We start from the raw sequence: 14,490 nt of genomic DNA, 5'->3' as shown, positions 1-14,490 counted from the left end.
AGAGAGTTGACCAGGCACATTGGGGAAATACCCAACCTTGTTCCATGCCCTTTTCCAACTTATTGGCTCTTTTATTTTCTCCTGTTTTAGGCTTCTGATTCTTTCATGACTTTTTTTTTTTTTTTTTTTTTTTTTTGCCTGTTAAAGAAACTTAATCTCAAAGCCTTTTTTCATAGTCAGTCATAGGCACCTGGGTAAGGAATTCATTGATTCAAAGCAGTATTTCCTTTTTAACAGGAACTAGGCCTTAAGCTACAGGAATGAAATATAAACAGTAAAATTCTAGACAATAAATGGACATAGAGTGTAGGGATGGGGTGATGAGGTGAATTTTATGGTCTTCCTAAAAACCTTAGAAGTGAAAAATGATCCCCTGGAGCTTAAAGACCATCTTCAGTCCTAGAGCACTCTAATATACTTTACAACTATTTATTCTTAACCTTGGAGCTGTCTTGGTTATTTTTTAGCAAAATAATTACAACTATTTACTTATTTTCTAGAATTCTAGGTATACTTGTGGGCTTACCTATACAAACACTTATGGATAACTTTGACTCAGTCTGTATGATTGAGTAGATAATTCTTCTTCCTATAAAATGGCTACTGGGTTAAGAACTTCTTCCTCATTTTAGAGGCTTAGTTTTAATGAATCTTTCCAACTTAAATAAGAAGGAGAAGGAATAGAACCAAAGTTGAAGAAGAATTGTTTTCCTCAAAAACAGGCATATTTCTTTTTAAGAAATATATTTTCTTTCCCCACTATATTTAGTCAGCTTATAATACTAAGTTTTTCTTCTCAAAAATAGGTTAGCCTACCTCTTTCAGATACACATCCAGGTCAGGAAGGTGTTATCTTCATAATGAACTTAAGCTACAGCTTAGGTGACTCATCTGAGAATTTTCTATCAGTCAGAAATTGTTCAAGGTCCAACCCCAGTATTTACTGCTCTGTGACCTCCACTTTGCGTAGGCACCACCTTAGTGAATCACACTGGCTGTCCGTCACTCATTCTCTGAAGACCACAGTTTCAAAATAAAACCCTTAGAAAATGTAGGCACTGAAGTAACAGTTGCAGTTACTTCACCCACGGTTGAGTGTACCATGGACGCAACCTACAATTTAAGTCTTTATTTGGTCATTGACAAAGGCCTTAAATTTTTGAGTCAAAACTTCGGTGAAGTTCAGAAATGTAGGCCCCAAGATGTTGATTCTGTTGTTTATAGGAAATGCCTTCAAGACTTACTTAGCTTTTCATAGTTATAACAAAATAATTTAATGTTTTGGTTTTTTTTCCCTTTGTCTCTGGAAAAGTTGAGTAGATGGAAACTATGAAAGGAAAAGATGTACTACAGAATTGTAATTCAATAATACTGTGGTTTCTGCTTTCATCTAATAAAAAGCAGAAAATAGTATAAGGAAGAAGTTCATTTTTCTTAGATTATTGGTAATATAATTCAAGTTCAAAATCAGAGCTTGCTAATTGTTTTTTTCCTCTGGATTCTTTTCGTCATCAGAATAGTCTCTCAAGTAGTGATGGTATCCAAATTTAATCAGAAGATTTAACTTTAAAGTTTAATCACACAAAGAATGAAATATGTGCTTCCAGGGGATACGCCTTTGTCTTTTTATCCTAATATAGTAGTGACCAATCACATGCAAGTTATTTAAAGGTGAACAGCCATAGGCAGCTTTCTTGGTGCCTGGCCTGCCTTGCTGCCTCTGCAGACCTCTAAAACTGCCTATTGTCTACCTAGGCAGTTGCTTGTATTTTTCCAAGATATCCATGCCTTCCCACATGGGCTTTCACCTGTTGTACTATGACCTGTACAACTATGCTACTGCCCATACTAGCTCCATGATTTCCCGGCTACTGCTACTGTTTACTAAATATATATCAAGTGCCAGGTACTGTGATGAGTATTTTTACATCTTCCCACTTCCATGGGGCAGAGCTACCCGAAAATGAAGTTAGAATAGTATAACATAATCTTCGTAGCTTTACTTCCATGATGTATCTTCTGAATTATCAGACTGTGATGAATGACTACAACTACTGTTTATGACTGTGAGCTAATTTTTTTCTTTTTTATTGTTAACAGACATAAAATTTACTACCTTGACCATTTTTTTTTTCAAGATTTGTTTAATTATTTTTGGGAGAGAGAGCATGTGTGAGTGGGGATAGGGACAAAGGGAGAGGGAGAGAGATCTCAAGTAGACTCTCCCCTGAGCTTGGAGCCTGATCCAGAGCTCGATACCATGACCCTGAGATCATGACCTGAGCCAAAATTAAGAGTTGGACCCTTAACCAACCAAGCCACCCAGGTGCCCCTTGATCATTTTTAAGTGTACAGTTCAGTGGTATTGAATACATTCTGCATATCACTGTGGAGTCACTGCCACCATACATCCCATAGCTTTTTTCAACTTGTAAAACCGAAACTCTGTACCTATTAAACAATAATTCCCCACTCTTCTAACCTCCAGCCCCTGGCAACCACCATTACACTTTCTGTCTGTATGAGTTGACTACATACTCCTGTAAGTGAAATCATACAGTATTTGTCTTTCAGTAACTGGCTTAATCACACAGTAACTTAGCATAGTATCTTCAAAATTCATCCATGTTATAGCATATTGGAGAATTTCCTTCCTTTTCAAGACTGAGTAATATTCCATTAGTATGTGTATATCACATTTTGCTTATGCATTTATCAGTTGATGGATACTTGGGTTACTTCCACATTTTAGCCATTTTGAATAATGATGCTATGAACATGGGTGTACAAATACCTTTTTGAAACTCTGTTTTAATTCTTTTGAAGTGGAGGTGCTGGATCATATGGAAATTCTTTTCCTGATTTTTTTAAGAACCACAATACTGTTTTCCACAGCAGCTGTACCTTTTTACATTCTCAGCAGCAGTGCACAAGTCTTCCCTCTTCTTCACATCCTCACTAGCCCTTGTTTTTTTGGCGGGGGGCTTTTTTCCAGGTCATTGAGAAATAATTGACATGCTTAACTATGTAACTTTAAGGTATCTGGCATGATTTTTTAAATACAGTTTTTTTACTTTTTAATTAACATATAATGTATTATTAACCCCAGGGGTACAGGTCTGTGAATCACCAGGTTTGCACACTTCACAGCACTCACCATAGCACACACCCTCCCCAATGTCCATAACCCAGCCACCCTCTCCCTACCCCCTACCCCCAGCAACCCTCAGTGTTTTTTTTGTGATATTAAGAGTCTCTTATGGTTTCTCTCCTCCCAATCCCATCTCGTTTGATTTATTCTTTTCCTACCCCGCAAATCCCCCACGTTGCCTCTCAACTTCCTCATATCAGGGAGATCATATGATAACTGTCTTTCTCCGATTGACTTATTTCACTAAGCATGATACCCTCTAGTTCCATCCATGTCGTCACAAATGGCAAGATTTCATTTCTTTTAATGGCTGCATAGTATTCCTGTGTGTGTGTGTGTGTGTGTGTGTGTGTGTGTGTATCACATCTTCTTTATCCATTCATCTGTTGATGGACATCTAGGTTCTTTCCATAGTTTGGCTATTGTGGACATTGCTGCTATAAACATTTGGGTGCACATGTCCCTTCGGATCACTACATTTGTATCTTTAGGGTAAATACCCAGTAGTGCAATTGCTGGGTCATAGGGTAGATCTATTTTCAGCTTTTTGAGGAATCTCCATGCTGTTTGCCAGAGTGGTTGCACCAGCTTGCATTCCCACCAACAGTGTAGGAGGGTTCCCCTTTCTCCGCATCCTCGCCAGCATCTCTCATTTCCTGACTTTTAAAGTTTAGCTATTCTGACTGGTGTGAGATGGTATCTCATTGTGGTTTTGATTTGTATTTCCCTGATGCCGAGTGATGTGGAGCACTTTTTCATGGCATGATTTTTTTTTTAATTTGTGCATTTTTAAAGTATTTTTTAATTGAAGTATGGCCAACACACAGTGTTGCATTTGTTTCAGTGCATGACATAGTGATTCAACAAGTCTATACACTATGCTGTGTTCACCACGAATGTAGCCACCATCTGTCACCAGACAATGCTATTAGAATACTGTTGACTGTATTCCCTGTGCTGTATGTTTTATCCCAGTGACCTATTCACCCCATAACTGGCAGCCTGTATCTCCCACTCCCATTCACCCATTTTACCCATTCCCCCCATTCTATTTTCTGGGTTGGTTGGTTGGTTGGTTGGTTTTTTGGACAGTACCTATCCTAATGGGTATGAAGTGATATTTCACTATAGTTTTAATTTGCACTTCCCTTATGGTTAGTGATGTTGAGCATCTTTTCATGTGCTTGTTGGCCATTTATCTTCTTTGGAGAAATGTCCATTCAAGTCATTTAACCATTTTTTTAATCAGAGGTGTTTTTCTTGTCACTCTCATTTTTGAGTTTTAGAAGTTCTCTGTATATTCTGAATATTTATCAGATACATGGTTTGTAATATTTATCAGAGTATGGCTCTCGTATGTGCAAATATTTTCTCCCATTCTGTGGATTGCCTTTTTACTCTGCAGATAGTCTCTTGATACACAAAATTTTTAATTTTCATGAAGTGCCTTTTATCTGTTTCTTTTGTTTTGATGCCTTTAATATCATATTCAAGAAATCATTGCCAAATCCAATGTCATAATATTTTTATACTGTTGTAATTCTCACCTCTTTAGACCTCTGTGACACACTGTAAAAATTGCTTTAGAGTGATTGCTTCAAGTTACTGAAAACATTGCATTAAGTTCAAAACATTGCATTAAGTTCCCTTAATCTCTGATAAATTGGAATCTAAGAAATATTAGCTATTTTTAGAGTGGCTAATCTATTAGTTTTATCTAGAAACAATATTCATTTTCATCAATGGGTGAATTAAAGTTATTTGAGAACATGTGCTATTTGGGGTAAATATGTAGCTTCTTTTTATTTGTCACTTCATCTCTGGAATCTGCCAAGCATAAGGGCCTGGGCTTTGGAACCATTAGTTCGTCATTGCCTCTTCTACCCTCACTCACTAGGCCATTGCCTTGTTTTGAATTTGCAGGTGTCCTATTTGCTTGGTTAAAATGTATTATCCTTTTAATATATGCTAGATTCGATTTGCTAAAATAGTGGTTTAGAATTTTTACATCTGTATTGATGAAGCACATTGGTATAATTTTGTAATGTCTTCTGGTTTTATAATCACAATCTGGTTATATAACACAATCATAGATTGAGTTGAGAAGTATTCTGTTGTTAATTATTTGGAAGAGTTTGTCTTGAATTGGTATAAGTTATTTATTAAATGTTTAAGAGAATTTTTAATGAAGCCATTTCTTTTGGGGGCTTTCTTTGTGAGAAGACTTTTTACTACAATTTTAATTTCTCTAATAGAAGCGTATTCAAGTTATGTTTCCTCCTGAGTGTGGTTTAGTTGTTTTTTCTTTTAAAGAATTTGTCCATTTCATCCAAGTAGTCAATATTGTTGACATAAAGTTGTTCATATTTCTTTATGGTTTTATACCAGCTTTTCATTTTATTGATTTTTTTAAAATTTTTCTGTTTTTCTGTTTCATTAATGATTGCTTTAATCTTAATTCCCTTCTTTTGCTTGCTTTGACTTTAATTTGCTGTTTGTTTGTTTGTTTGTTTGTTTGTTTTTTCCTAATTTTTCTATGTGTAAGCTGAGGTCATTGATTTGAAACCATTCTTCTTTCCTAACACAGGCATTGAGTGCTATATATCTCCCTTGGAGAAATGGGTTAGTAGCATCTCACAAAATCTGATATATTTTCACTTGCATTTAGTGCAAAGTACTTCCTAATTTCCTCTTTTATTTATTCTTTGATCCATGAGTTAGTTAGCTTCCAAATTTGGAGATTTTCCAGATAATTTTGTTATTGATTTCTAATTTAATTCCATTCTGGTCAGAGAATATATTTGTATAGTTTGAATCCCTTTAAAATCTATTAAGACTGGGGCGCCTGGGTGGCTCAGTCACTTAAGCATCTGCCTTTGACTCAGGTCATGATGCCAATGTCTGTAGGATTGAGCCGAGTGTCAGGATCCCTGCTCAGTAGAAGTCTGCTTCTCCCTCTCTCTCTGTCCCTCCCCCAACTTGTGCAAGTGTACTATCTCTCTCTCCAGCTCTCAAATAAAAATAAAATTTAAAAAAAAATAAAATATTTCAAGACTTATTTTATCACCCGCAATTCAGGTTTTCTTGGTAAATATTTTGTATGCACTTGAAAAGCATGGGTATTTTGTTGCTGTGCTGTTCAAGTCAAGCAGGGTACTTTCTGCCACTATTTATTTGCCTGTTCTGGACATTTCATTCACATGAATGAAATTTTACAGCATATAATCTTTCATGACTGACTTCTTTCACTCAGCATAATGTTTTCAATGTTTATCCATGATATAATATGTGTCAGTACTTCATATCTTTTTATTGCCACATAATCTTACATTGCATGTATGTGCCACATTTTATCAGCTGATGAACATTTGAGTTGTTTCCATTTTTTTACTGAGATTTCATTCATATACCATAAAATTCACTTTTTTTTAAGTGTGTAAAGGGCTTTTCCTTCTCTAAGTAGTATGGAGTTTCAGCTTTATCTGATCTTCAAAATTTGCTACTGTTTATAAGTCTACTTTATGACGTCTAAAATTATATTAACATCACTGATGGTGTTGTCTTTTTTCTCATTCTCTTTACTCTTATACATTTTACCATTTTTCTCTTTTGCTGTCATTTCACTGGGGTTCAGGGGCAAAAGAATATTCAGTCTACCACATTTAATAAAAAGATCCCTTAAAATTATTTTGGAAGAAGGAAAACAAATTGTCAAAATTCTGTTACTTTTACTTCATTTTCATTTTGCCTTTTTCTCCTAGTCTTTGTGTACTTATGGATGTAATCATAGCATATTTGGCCGATTTTCTTAAATGTAGTGTAATTCCTTACTTCATTCATAAACACGTCATCATATTAACCATTTTAATGGTAGCAAATATTCTTTTGTGTTAATAATGTTCTGTCATTTGCCTAACCTTTCTATGCTTAGACATTAAAATTGCTAACTTTGGTGGGGGGTATAGTTATTAAAGATAATGCCATAATAAACATTTTTGTAGAGCTTTGGCGCCATTTGCAAGTACACATAGTGAGAGCTATGACTCACCAAATGTCCTCCATTTCCTCTGCAAGGACCTGCTGATGCCTCTTTTTCTTTGGTTCCTTTTGTAGTTATATCTCAGAGAAAACACCTTGTTATATATCTACTAGCCTCTTTGCTGAGGATGTTCTCCCAGTCAGGCCCTCAGTCGTACCACTTTACAGTGCTATTATACACGATATCATTAGGCTCATCAGTTATCACACGTGGAGTCTTGTCTCTCCATAGAGATTATAAATACTTTGTAGACAGAAGTCCCATAGGACTTGCTATTGAGGTAATGAAAAGTGCAAGTTTCCAGTAAACACTTATGGAAAGATTTTTTTGTTTGTTTCATCCTAAACAGGTTTAAGAATAGTTAAATATGGGGGTGGCTGGGTGGCTCAGTGGGTTAAAGCCTCTGCCTTCGGCTCAGGTTATGATCCCAGGGTCCTGGGATCGAGCCCCACATCCGGCTCTCTGCTCAGCAGGGGGCCTGCTTCCCTCTCTCTCTCTCTCTCTCTGCCTGCCTCTCTGCCTACTTGTGATCTCTCTCTCTCTATCAAATAAATAAATAAAATCTTTTAAAAAAAATCCATGAGCTCATAAAAATACGAATTTAAAAAAAGTGGTCATTTCTAATGTATGTTAGAAAACAATGTGTTATTTTTAAAACTGATAAATGAAGGGATAATCTCATGTATTTATCCAGTACAGGCTACGTGTTTGGTCACCAAATGGTTGATGAGGGGGAAGAAACTCGCTAATTAGAAACTCACTAGTAAGTCAAGAAATAATGCTAAAATGAAAATATAACTATTTTATTATTCCTAATAATTAATGAGTATAAGCATTGATGGTCAATAGCCTTTAACATCACAAAAAGAGAGACAACCATATATAAGAGTAGTACCATCCATTAAGTATTCTTGCCAAACAGTCAAGCCTGAAAATGATCAAGCTTCTAGATCCATTTTTCAATTTGCTGGAAATACAGAGGACAAAAGAATATGTGGTACCACTGGGATGCAGTCAGCAACCACCAGACTAATGGAAATTACTGGATAAATGATCCAATTTCTCAACAAATAGATCACAAGTGGGAGGGAAAATAAAAGAGACAGAAAGAGACAGACAGATGGTGGAGGAACCTATTGATCCATATGGATCATATATGGGTCCTTCCTGAATCAGACAAACTGTGCAACAAAACAAAAACAAAAAACAAAGAAAAACATTTAACATGTATAAGATAATTAAAAACTCAAATACTGACTAGATATTTGATATTAAAGAATGATTAATTTATTTAAAAATTAAAATTAAATTAAAAATTAAATTAAATTAAAAGTAGTGGTTTAAAAAAAATCTGCGTGAAACCATTTCTTTTTGACAATATGGCCAGTCTATCAATAACCCAAAAATGTTTATTGGTAAAGGAAGCAATGGGAATTATCTTTTTTTTAGGCCCCTCTCAAGCATTTCCAGGCACTATTAAATGGTGCTGAAACCAATAATCAGAGTTGACAGTTGACATGTGTTGATAATGTTCATACACCACTGTTTATAATAGGAAAAATTTGAAAATAATAAAAATGTCCATTAGCAGGAATAAGGAAATGCTATATATTCATGTAATGGGATTCCATACACTTTAGTTAAATTATGCAGTAATTAAGAAACTAGATTCCATAGCTAAACTACTAGAGTTTGATTCCAACTCTAGTTCTACCACTTCCTGGCAGTTTTCTCTAGGACGAGTTACTTAACTTCTCTGTACCTCAGTTCCTTTACATTTAAACCACGACTAAATAATAGTATTTATCTCAGTGGATCGCAGGTTGTGTAAAGATTAAGTATGTTGATAAATATACATAGTGAAAGCTCAGTTAGGTTAGTTTTAATAATTATTATCATTTGTTATTATGAACTAAATAAGTCTAGCATCATAATATATGAAAAACCAAATTCTAGAAGAAAACACAATGTGGTATCATTTATATAAAGTTTAAAAACCTGTAGAAAGTGGGGGAGGGAAGAAATTTAGGTCCTGTCTTGTAGTTTTAAGAATGCCAAACCCAGGGAGTCACCTGGGTGGCTCAGTCAGTGGGGCGACTGACTCTTGGTTTTGGTCCAGGTCATGGTCTCAGGGACATGGGATCAGTCCGTTGGTCCTGTCAGGGCTCTGGCCTCTGCACTCAGTGGGGAGGCTGCTTTCCCTCTCCCTCTGCTCCTCCCCTGACTTACTCATTCTCTCACCCTCTCTTACTAAAATAAATAAAATCTTTTAAAATAAATAAATAAAATCTTAAAAAACAAACAAAAAAAAAACACTGACAAAGGACTTGACAACAAGCTTGTATTTGATTCCTTCTAATTTTTGGACCACAAAGGAAAAAAGTCCGATTTGGTCATCTGATCTCTTAATATTTACTAAGCAACTTAATACAAAGAATCATTAGCAGGATAAGTCATTTAAAGACTTCAACCCTGTCATTCCAGCTACTGAAATGGCACATCAAATGAATACTGGACAGTGCTAGTGAATGAATACTTCTTGTGTAGGAATTGTGTGCCAAGATTTTCTAAGTAACTCAGGAGAGGTTTAGACCATTACGAATTTGAGGTTACTTTCATTGTTCAAACGTAGAGTATCAGGTAGTAGAAAAGAAAAAATAGTAGATTCTCAAACTTACCTTTTTTCTTAACTATTAGGATTATTTGCCATTTTGTAAATTACACTGACTAATGCACACAGTATCCTATATACTCCCTGCTTATAGGCCGCTTGCTTTCTGCTCCTTTTGATTGTATGTTTACATAGAGTTCGTTGTGTTTTGCTTCAATTAATTACATAGTTTAATTAAATGTAACATAAATCAATGAAAAAGTTGTATACTTTGAGAAGTATCACCAATAAGAGATAAAATGAAATTGCAATATAATCCTAAATATTCTTCGTGGACATACACAGGTATAAAAGCCATATAAATGGGAATGAAAAATACCTAATTCAGGATCATTGTTACCTCTGAATTCAGAGGCAGATGGGGTCAAGAGGGGTACATGGTGGGCTTCAATCATATCTATAATGTTGAATGTTCTTTGTTTTAAAAAAATGCATGAAGCCAATATGTTTAAGGTTTGATTAAGATTTGATAAATACAGGTTTTTGACTCACATTTTTCCTATTCCTGTCTTCCTTTTGTTTGTCTCTCAAGACTAAGCATTTGAGGGTGAGAAAAGAGAGGCAAACCGTAAGACAGACTTTTAACTACAGAGAACAGAGTTGCTGGAGGAAGATGGGGGGCAGTGATGGGTGTTAAGGAGGGCATTTGTGGTGAGCACTGGGTGTTGATGTAAGTGATAAATCACTGAATTCTACTTCTGAAACTAATATGACACTGTATGTTAACTAACTGGAATTTAAATAAAAACTTGAAACAAAAAAATACTCAAATTTTTAAAGTGACTTAATATCTGGACTTGGTCAGGCTGGTATGGAATCATAAAAGGACTGGCTGGCATTATCCCCAAACTGTGCAAAGAGGTATATTTCTATTCTGGTATCCAGAGCTCGATAGGAAATACCCAGCAACTTAAACAATGAATCTTTGTATTCTCCATTATTCCTTAAGACCATTATGTATTTATGGAATTGGTCCTACCAGCTAACTTTTTTTCCTGAAATCTGGTTTCCCTCTAAGCTCCCTAACTGGGGCCTTGGGCCTGGAGACCAAACTTGTCTAGCCAGGCAGACCTTAGGACAGGCCCCACATACTGGTATTTTGACCTTTCCCTTGACCAACTTGTCTCTGAGATGATTTGTATCCATTTATTTGGATTTGAATCTGGCCTGCTTATCAGTGACCTCATTAAGTTATTCTCCATATCCTATCTCATGCTGAGGTTGCCTTTGAATGCTTTGTGTAAAATGAATAGCATTGCTTAATCTAGTACCATCAGGGCTATTTTTTTCTAGATAAGGAAGGCAGTCAACATATTTTTTAACATCTCATAAAATTGCATGCCAAAATATCACTTGTTTCTTTAGGGAAGAATAATAAGAATTATTATGAAGTATAAAATAAATAGTGTTGCAAAACTGGAGAGAAAGGAAGAGATGTCATTTGACAACAACATTCCCTACCACCACCACCACTACCCTTAGACCTTCTGTGGGAATTGAGTCTCACCTTTGAGCAAAATAAAAGGTCGTGAAGTTGGCATATGGGCCAGTTTGATTTTAAGAAAGGTTTTTCTTCAAACCAAAGAAGTGATTAGAATCAGGAGATAGTTTTATAGACAGGTGCTTATTTTCCTTGTTTATGACTGAAACTATTAGCGTATGATATAGCACATTAGAAACCCTAAACAATCTCATCACATCTTTCTCTAGATAATTATAGTTTTCTTTTGTGGAATATCTCATTTTTTTTTAACTTACAGAAATGATGTTGAATAATAGAAAACCTTATTTCTGTTCCTTTCTCTTCTGCCCATCTTGCTGGATGACCTTAGGTAAATCCATTTTCTTTGTAAGGTCTCTCAAATATACAGTGAAGACATGAAGTATTCACCTTACCACCTACTTTCAAGACCAGCCAGACCACAATGCTCCATTTTTGTAATTCCCATCGTTAAGTCCTGATGGGATGTAGGCAGAATAATGTGCTACTGCCCTCTGCTGGTCCTAAGAACACACCTGTCCATCAGCGCAGTGGCCCTGCCCATCCCAACACTGACAGACACGGTGTCTCTTGCTTATGCTTGGACACAGTGTCTTGCTTATGCTTGGGAAGACGTAGCAGGAAACCACAAAGAAAGGAGGTGAATTTCATGTTTGGAAAAATAATTATATTTGAGTATTTGGAAATTAATGATTTCTTATGCATATAACAGATGCCATAACCATGTGCAACTGTCTTGTCACCAAAAAGTATTTATCCTATAGTTACTTGTCCTACTGCTACAGTTTCTCACTTGGTAAACACGTTGTGGGTTCTGACTCTTTGAGCTGCTTTCATTGTTTTTATACCATCTTCCACTTTTGTTTGGAAGATTTAGGGGAGTGAATTTTTGCATATTCATTTTTAGTTTGTCAATAAATAGGAAGATAATAATTGGTAAGTAACTGCCAAGGAGAGTGAATATGCAACATCAGTAAGAAAAATGCTGAAAAACAAAGACAGGACTTCATTATACTTTCAGATCCCTGGGGAGCTCTGACAATTTGTAATAAAAGATCTGTAATTAATAATAGTTTTTTTTTTTGGTGTGTCAGCGATCCTAAAAGTAGGTTTCTTTATTTGAAAAAATGGTAAGGATTTGTTAAAAGCTCTGGTTTTCTGAGCCCATCTGTATTAATTTCAGAACTCCAAAATTTTAAGAGCTGGTATTTATTACATCACATTTGTAGAAAATAGTGCTGCCTCTGACTACACCTATGGGAAAGGCAACTGAGAATTATTTTTGTCTTGTTTGACTTTCATGTCTTTAAAATCCCTTTCAAAATGAACATTGTTAGTCCTTAGATTGCTGTGGGGCACACACACACACACACACACACACACACACATACACACATACACACATACACACACACGCAACCTGCATCCCACGTATCTGCAAGCAGAGTATAGGAGGAACATGTGATTCACTTTGTCTGTGGCTTCTGCTTACGTACTCACAGAACCACATTTTGCCCATAATTTCCCATTAGGAGGTAGGAACTGTATTTTTAAACGAGTATATAGGCATATACTATATGAAGTATGAAGATCAACAGCAATCCTTATGCAGCTTACTGTTGGGGAACTCTTGATTTTTGTATCACAGTCAATCTCAACTTTTAGCCACCTGATTGGAGTTACAGTCAATCACCTCAGCAGCAGTACATAGTCCTGTCTTGAAAGGGACTTACACATGGGATGCAGAAATATGTAGACCCTCATAGGCAAAATAACAGCCGTCCCACTTGCATTAGTACATGTAAGTACTACATAAGTACTACATTTCATGGTATGTGTGGTGCCTATTTTCAGTTCTAGGTTTAGTCTGCTCTAGGCCAAAAGAAAATTAGCATGTATTGAGGATATCATTTTTACCAAATGCCTTATTCATCTGTTAAGCATCCATAAGAAATGAACCAACTTTTGGTACATAACAGTAACATGTATAACCTTAATGTAATCTTCAGTGTCTGATATTCTAAGAGAGAAATCAGTTTACTTGCTTCTCAGCCTTTTGGCTAAGATCAAGTGGAAAGAAGTCAGTTTATTAAATTGCTTTAAAAGAAAACACATCAAAAACTTTAGTTCTACTCAATTCCAAAAAAAATAAAATGGACAAAAAGGATGTTCGTTGAGAATGTTACCTGCTGTTTCCTGAGAAATGATGGATTAAAAAAGTTTTGAAACATCTTTAATCTTTAGAGATGAAAGTAAGAGCTGTGGAAAGATGGTTTAAATCATTAACTGAAACTTGACAATATGAATCATATGTAAAAGCAAAAATACAATGTTAATTAAAATCATATCAGATCTTCAGTGCAGAATATTACTTTGAGAAACAAAATCCTAAAATGCAGAAAAAAACAGCAGTGCTAATTAGTATTTATTTTATGATGCTCTTTTGCAAGACAATTCGGTATAGAAAAAAGAGCAGGGGTTTTGGAACCAAGCAAACTTTAGGCTTAAAAACCAGCTTTACTACTTATGTAACTTGGTATCTGACTTTAGACAATTGCTTAAACCTCCCTGAACTTCCATTTCCTGTTCTGTAAATTGGCAATAATAATGTGCGTCTTATATTTAGTATTAAATGAGGTGTGTAAATATTTATGAAGTGCCCTAAATGCCTGCAGAGTTAGTTTTCCTTCTCTCTACTGTAAATAACAGAGTAAGGTTTGCTCTTAATTTGAAGCCCAACAGAAGTCCTGGGAAGGAAGGTATGGTTTGAGATTACCTTCCCATGACCATCTGGTGAGCAGAAAATGCCCTCAAAGCCCAGGACAGTCTGCTAGGGAGTATGTGAGGCAGGCAGTAGCCTTGGTGGGAGGTAAAGAGCTAGAGTAGGGAGGGTGTGACACTTCTTGAGTCTCAAATGCGTGATATGCCCTCATTCTGTGTGTAAGGCCGAGCTGCAGGCTCTCTCACATTTCAGTCAGTGCCCCCCAAAAATGTACTGTAGAAAAAAAATTTTAATTGTCTGAAGTTTAATGTGTAGGTTGTGATGAATTTCATTTACATATCCCAGTTGTACTAAGAGCTATCAGCTCTACAGTGTGCACAGTACAGTGCCAGGTACTTTTCATACA

At 35.8% G+C, this 14,490-nt stretch overlaps 1 protein-coding gene across 2 annotated transcripts in view; it reads left to right on the top strand.

Moving 5' to 3' along the window:
• The window catches only part of SBF2 (SET binding factor 2), a 476,395-nt gene that overhangs the window by 394,740 nt on the left and 67,165 nt on the right, over positions 1-14,490 (top strand). The window lies entirely within an intron of this gene.

Source organism: Mustela erminea, chromosome 9, assembly GCF_009829155.1.
Source record: "Mustela erminea isolate mMusErm1 chromosome 9, mMusErm1.Pri, whole genome shotgun sequence".
NCBI lineage: Eukaryota > Metazoa > Chordata > Mammalia > Carnivora > Mustelidae > Mustela > Mustela erminea.
Note: the sequence above shows the minus strand (reverse complement) of the source record. Positions and strands in the feature narration are given on the sequence as shown.